The sequence below is a fragment of the Dermacentor silvarum genome, chromosome 3 (genome assembly GCF_013339745.2).
Source record: "Dermacentor silvarum isolate Dsil-2018 chromosome 3, BIME_Dsil_1.4, whole genome shotgun sequence".
Taxonomy (NCBI): Eukaryota; Metazoa; Arthropoda; class Arachnida; order Ixodida; family Ixodidae; genus Dermacentor; species Dermacentor silvarum.
In genome coordinates, this window is record NC_051156.1 from 220,706,537 (window position 1) to 220,719,023 (window position 12,487).

Here is a 12,487-nt window from a genome sequence, read left to right on the forward strand (position 1 = left end):
GCCCAAATCGCCGAATAACTCGCCGGATTATAAATAAAGTTATCGTTCGTTCGTTGCCGTGGCTGTCCTAGCCGGACTTTTTTGTGTTGTCTTGCTTAGCCCCCTTGTCTGCGATAGAGACTAAAAGCAGATTACTTCGGCCTGAGTAGGGTCCCCCCACCCGTACATCGTTTTTTTTCCGTTCCCTTTCTCACTCTCAGGTGCAATTTACCGGTGTCATCACATGCTTAAGAAGTGTCACTGGTACAAAATTTAGCGATTTTCTGGGTATAATGAAAATATATACTCTAATTTAAAGGAGCTCATATTAATGGTATCAGGCATTCTGATGTACATAATAAATATATTAACTGCTGTGAGCGGACTACTGGCTAGTCACATGTCTGCACAGAATTATGAAAGCCACTTATCTCCCATCTGACTATATATGTATATAGCAAACATTGTCGCGAGGAATAGACAAGCTGATGATGATGATATCTTGTTTGCCACAAGGTGATGATGATTATTATTATTGTCATCATTAGTACGTTTAAGTTCATTGCAGGGCGAAGATCTCTCAATAGACCTTCACATAACCACTGTCCAGCATCAAGTGAACACATCCCATGCCTGCAAATTTCCTACTTTCATCATTTTATATGCTTATCATCACCATGATTACTAGCGACCTAACAAGTGAAGTGCTTTGAACGTAGTTCTCGTCGAGAATTGAAGGTTGTTCCAGGGGTTCAAAAGTAAAAGAAAATATCTATAAATTCATCGTCAGTGATGCAAAAAATGGGCTCCGCAAGGAAATTTATTCCATCTCAAAGGCGCAGACCAGCGGACCGGATTAAATCCAACACAACAGCACGCTCCGATAAGCCAAAGGAAAACGATACCCGTTAATGAAAAGGGCAAATCACTCGTACAGCACGCGGCAGCCAGCGCTTGCTTCGCAAAGAACAGAAATTAGCCGCGCCACCTTCGCCGTTCAAACGAAGAACGGGCCGCGCGGTGAGCTAAACACTCGGCGGCCTCGCTCGGGGCACACGTCTCATCTTCTTCTGCTGCTGCTGCAGCTCCCGGGAGACGTCGGCGCCATCTTGTAATTAATGTGCATGGCTCGACGCGATAACGGCTCCGTCCGCCGCAGCAGCAGCTTCGCTTCGGGAACCTATATGGAGCCTCACCGACCCGCACACAACACATGTACATGCACGCGCTGGTCGCTTCAACTAACACGCTGAGCGCGCGCGCGCGAACCTAACTAACAGTAATCAACCAACCCAATAAAGGCGACGTTGTCGGAGGAGCCAAGCGCGAGCTGAGTGACGATGCCTCCTCCGATGTAACCCGGCTCCCCCGTTTCATCGCCCAGGTTATTTTCTTACTTTCAAAGGCCGCTTTATTTTTGCTGCACTCGGCTCGCTTGTCGTCGCTCCCGATCTCTGTTGTTTTCGCCCTAGCGAGGTGGAATCCTCCCGGCGAGGCCTAGGCTGCGGGTTGAGAGTGTGTGTTTGTACGTGCCGTGAGGCAACGGCCGGGAGTTCGGGAGGCTGGCGCGGATGGGGCCCCGAGAGCGGGCCATACATAACCAACTTAGCATTGCTGACGGCGCGTGTCGCGCGACGTGTGTGTAGCTTGCATGCCGCGGGGTTTCGGCACTGCGGTGCGGGTTAGGCCAAACCTGTTCTTTTTTTTCGTCGCCCGCTTTGGGTCGCTTTCTCTTGTTTGTCCTGGGGTGTACTGCAGGGGGCGCTGCTGTTCCCTTCCCGCAGGACGGTATACAGTGTCGGTATATTAGAGGTGGGCTTTCCGGCAGTTTCCTGTCCTCTTTAACTTTCCCCTGGAAAACGAAAACTGATAGAACGTGCGTTCGCGTTCCCTTTTTATGTTTCACTAGTTGACAATTCTTGCAGGGATAAAAGAAAGTCACGTAACAAATGGTTAAAGGGAAGGTGTGAGCATGTTTCGCGTTTAAAACAAGCTGGTGGCATTCGCCACCATGTTTGTAATTTATTACTGCTGATTATTATTTCGAATCATTTTTAATAAACGTATCTGCATCCGGGTAGGAAGGAGCATCCAATTTATTTTTATCTATTCCTATAGATATAGGATCAAGCAATCTTTATCTCTAATATACGTATACCAACATATGCCGTTCACGCAATAATGACTATTTACTATTACACGCGCAGAGCTATTTCTCCGTCTCGCTGACGGTGTTAGATCGAGTACTGCAGCCTCATGAGGACGATGCAAGGACAATAGCCTGTTGCTGGAATCTCTACCTGCGCGCTTTTTTCAATTCATTTCTTTTATCTGTATAAACGGAACCTTGGTAACAGCTGGATATTCTAAACGTTAATCATTTACTTAATTTATTGCTTATTGCAATAAATTAACGACCCCATTGCCAGGTCGTTAATATGTCTTGCTGCATAGGCGCGTGCCGACAGAACTCGCAGAACTCTCTTCCATCGTGGTGTAGCCAGCGTGCTCCGAGAAGTGTATACGCTAGAAAAGTATATTTAAAAACAAAAAGACGAAGAAAAAAATGAAGAGAAAAAGTCGCCCGGCGCTCATAGATCTCGTTCCGCATTTATCGGTCTCCACAGACCAGCACGACTGGAAGGGTCGCATTGGCCCGACTCCTTGTATGCAAGTTTGTCTACGCACGCCGCGCGCACAGAAAACTGTGCCCGCAATTTCCGAGGAGACAGCATGCAGATATCCGAAGCAACGCATCGCGTTGCGCCGTTCCTACTTATTTTTCCGCAAAATTAATTCACCTCCGACTCTCGAACTTTGGCGGTTCCTTCGCCCACCTCCCAAGTAAACATGATCAAACTGAGGAACACACGTGTACACATAGTGAAAGAAGGCAGTATGAAGAAACTGGATAGCGCCGCACAAAAACCCAATTTGAGCCGAATACGCTCTGACTGTGTGTCCCCCCTGTCTCATCCCAGGGGAGACGACGGCGAAGGACTATACGCTGCAGGACCTCCACTGTCACAGACACGAACGAATGCAGGCATCGAAGGAGCGCGGAGCCAATTGCATATCGTTCGTACACGCGGAATACATTATACGCGGGAGCTGCATTTCTTCTTCTCGGAATGAAAAATTTATCTCGCCCGCCGGGCGTCCAATTCACATGCCGAATCTGTATGCGAAGTACTGCATAGAAAAGAGAGGGGGGCATGCTATAGAGCGCGCGGTGAGCGTCATTGCGTGGCCGCGCGCCTCGATGTGCCTTTGCTGCGGGGATGTTCCCAAGCTCTGTGCGTGAACGATTCCCTTCGCCGACCCTCTTGCTTGTTGGTGTTTTGCGCAAGAATCGCCACATTTGCTTTATATATTTGCTGCTTTCGTTAGCTGAGGCAGGCTACGTGGGGCAGGTTGTCGTACACATCCGTGCGGTCAAGAGATGCATGATTTGATAAATTATACGGCCCCGATATGGCTACATTTCACAGCAGTGCAAGGAGGTTGCGTCTCCTTTTTTTTTCTTTATTTATTGTATTCTTTTTTTTTTTTTTTTTGTATCCGTCTTTTTGCAATTTCGTGAAGGCAGTGTTCGGGGGGGGGGGGGGGGTGTGCGTTCGAATTCCAAATACATTTCGCTGTCAGAACGATTTGCTTTGGACGCCTTTTTCAGTCAGAGAACTCGCGAGGCGAAGGCTGTTTTTTTTTTTTTCTATGGTTATAAAATTGGCGGTACATCCATCCTTTGAAGATGATTAGCGACTTTAATGTTATTAGTAATGTATATTTGGGTTGATGGGTAATAGGTGATTATGTGTTTTATATGTGATTATTATGAAAGGCCGCACTCATACCCAGTGACACATATACGGAGCGGCCCAAGCTGGCATCAAGGAGGTTTCTTTCAAGAGCGGCACACGCCCAGTGGCGAATACCCGGTGACCCAAGTTCGCTTCAAAGAAGTTAATTGAAGAAAGACCCATAACCAGTGCCACATACCCAAGTTAGCGCCAAAGAAGTAGATTGAAATGCACCGCGTGCCCAAAGATTCATACTTAGTGACCCAAGTCGGGCTGACGGTTGGTTTTGAACCCTGGTCCGCCAGCATAGCAACCCGGTGATCTGGCCATGGACCATGGACTACCTAGTGACCCAAGTTGGCGGGAAAGAGGTTAGGCGCGGACATACATAAAGACATACCGGAAACTGAGTGAAGTTCCCAAAGAGTGCTGACAGCATTAAAAACAAACATGAACATGCTCGCGCGAACCTTACATGTGTGTTGTTTGAGATATAGAGAGAGATGAAAGAATAGATGAAAGGCAGGGAGATTAACCAAGAGTGAGCCCGGTTGGCTACCTTGGTTGGGGTAAGGGCAAAAGGAAGGAAAATATTAAGAATGTCTTGATAAGATGTTCATGCTCATGAAGTGGAGCCAGTTATAGAAAATCTAAGGTCGAACCAAATACAAGATGTTATAGGGCGGCAATTTTTTTTCCTGATTTTCTAGCTTTACAATGAACTCCTTAAACGTCGCCATATAGTAGTGTTTATCACCTTCAGTTGAAAGTTAATACGTAGAAGACGAAGGTAATGTTCAATAGCCTGGCAAGGGAACAAAAATTCATGGTCGCCAGTTAGCCTCTAGAGTCTGTGTGTGCAGGAGTACGTTTATCGAGATCACTTATTCGCAGGGTACCCCGATCACGAGACGGAAATTTACAGAAGAATAAAAATGGTTTGGAGCGCACACGGCAGGCATTACCAAATTCTGACTGGAAGCTTGGCACTGTCGTTGAAAAGAGAAGTGTACAATCATTGCATTGAACCGGTGCTAGCATATGGCGCCGAAACTTGGAGGTTAACTGAAGGAGCTCGAGAACAAGTTAAGGTCCGCACAAAGAGCGATGAAACGAAAAATGTTAGGTCTAACATTAAGACACAGGAAGAGAGCGGTGTGGATCAGAGAGCAAACGGGGATGGCCGATATTCTAGTTGACATGAAGAGGAAAAAAAATGGAGCTGGGCAAGCCATGCATTGCGTTGGGCAGTTAACCGATGCACCATTAGAGCTACAGAATGGGTACCAAAGCAATGAAGCACAGTCGAGGATTGCAGAAGATAAGGTGGGGTAATGAAATCAGGAAATTTGAAGGCGCAAGTTGGAAACAGCTAGAGCATGACAGGGGCAGTTGGTGATAGATGGAAGAGGCCTTCGTCCTGCAGTGGATATAAATATAGTCTGACGATGATGATGATGATGATGATGATCGCCTTTGGTGTGGAATATTTCTAGGCACGGTGAAGTCGAATTACCGGAATGTGGTTTGCGCAGATATGTATGTATGCGCGAGTGGGTGTTGTGTGTATGTGTATGTGTGGGACGGAAGGAGTGTTTGCGTGTGTACGCGCTAAAGTAAGACGGGAAGGGTAAAGCCAATTGCGAGTCCCAAGTGAGTGAAATATCACTAGAAGCAAGATTTAACGATTCAGATAGTTATCAGGAAATCTGTACAGTCAGTACACGCAAGGCGATGTCATCAATGCGTTAGCCTCCGTTCAGTGGGAAAGAAGCTGTGAATGGCATATAAGAGCTGCAGCCGTTGGGCGAGGTCTGTGCAGTGTGCTTGGAAATAGTACGCTCTAACAGAGTGGGCTGCTGCCTATAGCACTTGTTTGATTCTGCGTATTGGCTGTGACTGTAATGATTTACCGTGAAAGAAATTGAGTAGCCGAGGTGCGCAACACCTCCAGCATCTCTTCGCAGCAGACAGTTCACGACAGAACCGAAATGAAGGGAGGAACCGGAAGAGAAAGAAGAGCATCACTCTCGCTCTCACGACTGCCCATGCGCGCCGCAATCCGTGCGTGCGCGAACGCGTCGCTCGGTTTCCCGTCGCGTTCGAACGGCCGCTCAACAGCGGAGGGCCCCGCAGCCACCTGTCGTCGACGTGGTCCCCGCCAGCATCCTCGACTCTCGTGTCACCACCCTCTCCCGATGCCTCCGTGTTCGCGCGTCCGTAACCGCTCCCCAACTCACCGCTCGCGCCTCCACGCGGCAGCAACAGTGGCTGCCATTATGGCCGAGTTCGGTCGCCCCCCTCCTTCGGTGTCTGTCGTCCCGCATTTCCTTCACCCCTCTGCCGATAGATTCTTTTTTTCCCTTCTTCACTATTTGTACCGTTGTTCCCTCGCCGTCGTCTTCCGTTCGCCTTGACTCCCAAAGGGCACGCACCTGTCCGCTCGCCGCTTGGCCGGGCACCCGACGCGCACGAACGAACCGCAGCGTCTACGCGGCCTGCATCTGACAGCCGCGCTTTCTGACCCGTCGTCGAGGGGGGACGGCACGATGCCGGGCGAGGCTGCTTTTCTTAGTATCGGCGTCTTACTTTTCCTTTCTTAACAGCGTCCGCCCCAGACACCTGTGAAGTCGTGCGTTCGCATTACGGCAGGTGAATCGCGGATGATTCACGAAGCGCAGCTACGTGAAATACCCGTGGTTATGAGGTTCTTAATAAGAAATAGACATATAGTGGAAGGTGAGACGTGTTTTAAGGACATTTAAATCCTATTTAATGCGCATTAGCTAGGAGTTTGATAGTGGAAAAACAGTGTATACAAGCCGGTCACGTTGTAGAGTGCAAACATAGTGCAACTGATGGTGGTCTGCTCCGGACCACCGCCAGTTGCACATCACTCCTCGAAGGGGCAGAACACGTGTGTCGAGCGAGCTCAATAACACTTTGCAATGTGATGACCGCTGTTTAAATCATGGATCCGTGACCTCAAAATGGAGCGACGTAATGCTAACGCATAACTCTCGCATTTACCGCTAAATCTGTAGCCACAGAACATTTTTTTTTTTCGTGGCGCCCTGGGTTTTCTTTACTTACTTTTATTTGTGGTTTCGCCATCTGACTACATGAAATGTCATAAAAGCACCGTATGTTTACCTACATTTTGTTGCAGTGAGCTTATTTTTCTCGTTTCCTTGTCACTATGACATCTGTGAAAAATGGCCCTACCTGCCAAATTAAATTTTGGACTCCACTAAGTGTGTCAAACGTCGTTTACCACGAACCTGGGAAAGTGCTTCCCTATGTAATAAGACCCCCAATTGCCTCCCCCCCCCCCCCCCCGCTCCTATTTTTGCTTGCCTTGCCATCAATTGCAAGATACAATTTGATTGACGAAACAGTGATAATAAGCGTCTCTGTCCTCTCTATCACATACGCACAAAGTACTCATGCACATTTACGCAAAACAATCCTTGGCTCATTTCGTCTGGTGTACGGGCATCTGGATAACAAACAAGCAGTGTGTACACGGTCAGTCGTGCTTTGTTATTGACTGTAAGTGCTGGAGCAAGCTTCTTTAAGTATATGTGCATTGACGAGGAGAGCTTTCTTACATTGACGCAGATACGCACACAAAACGGCGTTTTAAGTGGGAAGCAGTCCACACTTACTTTTAAGCTCACGTCCGCCCTATAAATCATGACATTCGCGACAGCTTCCCGCACGTTGCGCGGCCCGAGACCACGCAGTTCGCATGTTACGAGCTCGGACAGGTGCTGCTTTCACGGGAAGGGCTTTCGCATCACTCGTCTGCTTACTTCCAACTCGCCGTCTCTTGTGCTCGACGCCCGGCGGCCAAAAACCGTCTGAGTGTGTGTTCTAACTCGGGCGCGAGTACGCATTTCAAGAGCGATGGAGAGGATACTTCGAACGCACGAAGTGGGAGCTATATATATATATATATATATATATATATATATATATATATATATATATATATGTGTGTGTGTGTGTGTGTGTGTGTGTGTGTGTGTGTGTGTGTGTGTGTGTGTGTGTGTGTGTGTGTGTGTGTGTGTGTGTGTGTGTGTGTGTGTGTGTGTGTGTGTGTGTGCGTGCGTGCTGTGTGTGTGTGTGTGGACAGAAAGAGAGGAAAACATGATAAATGAGATACAGGGAGGTTAACTAGATAGTCCTTCCTGCCCGGTTGGCTACCCTGCACTGGGTGAAGGGGAAAACGGGAGGAAAAGGTTAAGAGCCAAAAAAAAAAAAGGCAGGGATGTTATCCAGAAAAGGCCTGGTTTGACAACCTGCACACGGGGAAAGGGATTTAAAGAGCTAGGAGGAGAGAAAGACGAATATAGAAGGAGGAATCGATTAACAAAATTGAGGCGGCACACGTCACTACCGAAACCCATCTCGCAGGCCCGTATAGACCACAGGAAGCGAAATAGCGCTTTGGCTACCTTTAGCACCAACGTTCATTGTGACCACTGTCCAAGTATGCTTTGCTCTGACAGTGGCCGGTTGTCCAGTGTCTCTAACGTGGTGCCCCTAACGAGGAATGGCGCATAACTACGCATCCGCACAGATATAAATTTGCCTTGCTGTGTTTATAAAACTATGGCTACTTTGAAATTTAGAAAGATAAATCGTACTAAATAACGCCACGAGGACGTCTGCAGCCACAAGCACGAAGATTACACAAATTCGCATAGTATAGCCATCGTTCCCATGGTAGCTGAACTGTCGCAGCGCCATAGTTCCCTCTAGTGACTTTTGCATGAAACTCTGTGGTTGGCGCCGTCGGAAACGGCTCGCTTGGTTTCCCGCGACTCACTCACCTCGTGGTGCTCGCACTCACGCGACGCCGAAGCCGGCGCAGCTCAGATCCAGTCGCGATGTGCGGCAGCTGGCGAGTTAGGTCAGTCGAGTCGGCGACGCGGTCTGCTGGTGGAGCCATCTTGATAAGGCTTCACGATCGCTCCACACTTCGCAGTTACATAAGGCTTTAGTGCTCTGAGCCGTGACGTCACATGTGGGACCGATAGCTTATGCAAACAAATGGGAACGCCGCTTATCGCTTTAATAGTTCCGACGAACCGTGCTCGACCCAATTTATTATTGACTTCTCATATGAACGCACCTTGCAGTATTGACCCGATTTCGGGGCCGAAAGCGATCGTTCGGCTCCAGGAACCACCCTGACCATGCACCTATGTATATACGTACTGGTCGATCGCCATCCGAAAGTTCCCTATCGCTGCGCACTCACACCGACCACGGAAATTTAGCGCAGTGGGCAAACTCTTCAGGTCATGAACATGTGAGACCGCAAGCTCGAAAGCAAAAACTGAATTGGAGGCGGTCGTCCCGAAGGAGGATGCACCGAAGATTTGAACAAGGTGTGAGCTGTCCGCATGCTTCATCGGCGCCACCATCTCGTGTACGAATGAATGAATGTTTGTTCTGCCTAAACGCAAGTAAGCATAAGTGACTAAGCTTCAGGAAAGAACCGTCCTTGGCAGCTTTAGCGCTCTGTCCCAAATAACGTAAATATGAACAGTGATCTTGCATACGTTCTCGTTTCGCGATCTTAGTCGGCGCCATGGAGCAAAACGATTCTTTATACCCTCTCCTCCTTTGCCTGCATTAATTGAACTATAACACAACACAGCATGGACATTGTCTCAGAAATGTAATTCCGCCTGGTCGGGACTGTACAATGTACGGGAGCAAGTGAGAAATCACTGCTGCGAGAACACCTGTAGCTAGAGTGTACTGTAGCTTCGCGCGTGTCGGACGACAAAACCGCATAACTGAATGTACCATTTTCAGATCGCAGCGGATAGCGCTCATAAAGCGCAGGCGTGGGCATTGGAGCCGAACGCTCGGCCAATGAAAGCTGCGTTGACAATGAAATGAAATGGAGGTGAGGGCGCGTCCACAGCGGAAGAAGGGAGACACTCGCTTTCTCTTTCAACTGTCCTTGACTCGCGCGCTGTGCACGCAGACAGAGCTGGACGACGGGCTCTCCTGGCTCCCGGATATTGTTTTCCCGACCGATCGCCGCTGCGCGCTGGAGCGCGCGCGCGCTCCGGCAGTTCGCCGCCGGAAGTGCGCGCGCGTCCATCTCCGCTCATGCGTGCGACGCGAGCATTCACGCGGTCTGGCCGCTGCGTGCACAGCCCCGGCGGTGGTAAATTACGGGCACCCTCGCTCCCCGCCACCGCGCTACGTAAGAATAAAGAAAGACGACCACTTTGCCAATATTATTGGCGGTTGCCAGTGACCGCGGCTTCAAACGCCGTCACCTGTGCGACGTATATAGCGGTCCGCGCGAGCGACCGTGGGAGAAGTGCTGCCGGAGTTCCGCAGCAGTTGCTTGAATGCGTCGATCCCTGCTGGTTCCTTCGCTCATATGAGCCGCTTGTGGAGTCGTCTTTCTGACCCTTACTGCGCCGTCCGGCAGACTTCTTCGTCTTTTAGGTGTGGTCGTGCACGAGAGACTTACGTCTGTCTGGGTCTGGCTTTCTCTGTTGCACGGTGACATATACATCAACAAGCTTATACGGCGGCCGTAGTAGAATATACATCATTCTCGAGAGCAACTCAAGGTCACTGCTATACGTACACACTCTTCGCAGTTCTGCGCGTTCTGTGTAACTATAATCAACAGCAAAGGTAGCAGCTGTTCTGAAAAGAGAAAGTATAATGGTTGACAGCTATGGAGTTTCGCTCGGGCTGAGTAGGAAATTGTTAAGCAAGCAAGATGAACAGAACTTGTTGCCGGTCACGTGGGCTCAGAAGTGCAGAATTCATATTAGCGCGAATTCGGAGAAACACGAAGGAAGAAGAGGCAGAACGGGTGTGATAAGCTCGGAACGCAATTTAACGGCCGGAGTCGTGCTCGAAACGACTGACATTAGACAGAACGCTCCGCGGCAGCTGCAGTGAGTGCCGGCTCCCGACTTCATTCAATGCTGCGTGTCTCGTAGAACCAGGGTAGCCGTATTTGCGTAAATTCGTAGTTTCGTTGCACAATACGGGTTCTTCGTGCTTTGTACGCGGCGTTTCCGTCCGCCGCGGCCGTCGCTGTTTACACATCGAGCTGCCTCGCGGTTCAGCAGCCCGCACGTCTCGTCGCTTCATTGTGCGCGCTGGACAGCCCTTTGTTTATGACCCGCTGCTGCACGTGCTGGCGGACGAAGAGGCAAATGATTGATTCCGGCGACGACACCGATATATTTCAGCGCTCTTTATGTTTTTTCCCCCTCGGCTGCGCTACAAGTGTTCGACATGACTTTGAGGCATCGCCGACTATTCTGAAAAGGGTTCATCGCCGGGTCTGCGAATTGTCTGCCCGCCGTGCGCGCACCGCTTCAAGGCTTGGCTGTCACAGTTTGCGTTCTGTCTGGATACGAAGAAAAACCTGCCTACACGTAACGGCTGTAGCCTTGTACTGGTACGACGTCGTAGTTGGAGAAAGGCAGCTGGCTTATGCACGTTCCTGCGAGACCGCCGTTGCGGAGTTAAAGGTGAGATGTGTGCGGAGTTAGAAAAACGTCGTTTCCGTATTAGAAATAAATATTTGTCTAATAGCTGTGACTGACAGAAACATCAAATTTATGGTGTTACGAAGGTCAGCTACTTTTTTTCTATTGTTTTTTTTTTTTTCTGCCGCATTTGTAACGCTGCAATCGGATTTGTGTTAACATTATAGCTGCACTTCGATCCTCTAAAACGAATGACCGGCGAGTTCAAGGAACTTACCGCTTACTTTTTTTTTCTTTCTCAGCCATTCCTCTTTAATGAGTTCGACTGATGTCACTGCTTGTGCGATTTTAAGTGTTTGCTTTTACTGACAAAGCCGTTTGTGTAACGTTATAATTAGTTCTCTGCATGATGAGCTATTGCTCGAGACACAGAGAAGTTACTTCTGACGACTACTCGGAAAAGTGGTCTGCTCGATGTCCACTGTCTCTTGTCATGATGTCAGTCCTTCTGATTTTTGCGTATTGCTATCTGTTGCTCTTAACATCTGATGGAGGTCGCCCGTGTACTCATTCGTGTAAATTCGCTGAACAATTAGTGGGGATTTCCTCTCATAGCACCATCACATTGCGGCTTTTCCCTCGTCGACACCTTGTTGAAACAGCCCACCGTATTAGCGGAAGAAAGAAAATAAAGGACCGAGAGACAAAAACAGCCAATAAGTAGAGCATTCGCAGCACTGGTCATACCCACACCATCGTTTATTAAAAATAATATATAAGAATTGTTCTTTTTTCTTTTCTTGTTTTTTTCGTTGCGCAGTGTGCTATACATGCTCATCTCATTCCGACAGCGCTGTTCCGGCCAGCCATGGCGATAGCCTTACATAAAGCTTCTTGGAACAGCTTGAGTCAACTGGTTCACGCTGCATCGCTTTTGGTTGCCGAAGCGTGTTAATAGTAGGTAACAGACCTGTCGGGCTTTCTCTATGTAGTACTGCATACCGTCAGCATGCATGTTTACGCAGTGCTGCCATTTAGCAAGCGGAGCATTCTGGCGATATTGCTGGTCCGATGACGGTTTCCAATCTGGTACTAGAGACTACAGTTCTTTTTATTATTATTATTATTATTATTATTATTATTATTATTATTATTATTATTATTATTATTATTATTATTATTATTATTATTATTATTATATAAGCACGCGCAGTTTCT

The 12,487-nt window shown here is 48.5% G+C and overlaps 1 protein-coding gene across 5 annotated transcripts in view; it reads left to right on the forward strand.

Moving 5' to 3' along the window:
• The window catches only part of LOC119446713 (homeobox protein cut-like), a 365,290-nt gene that overhangs the window by 139,986 nt on the left and 212,817 nt on the right, over positions 1-12,487 (forward strand). The window contains exon 1 of one of the 5 annotated variants that reach the window (XM_037711233.2): positions 11,147-11,311. The exons of the other annotated variants lie outside the window; for them this stretch is intronic. The gene's annotated coding sequence lies outside the window, so the exon portion shown is untranslated. Of the gene's footprint in view, positions 1-11,146; positions 11,312-12,487 lie in introns of those variants that run through there. 5 annotated transcript variants of the gene reach the window in all.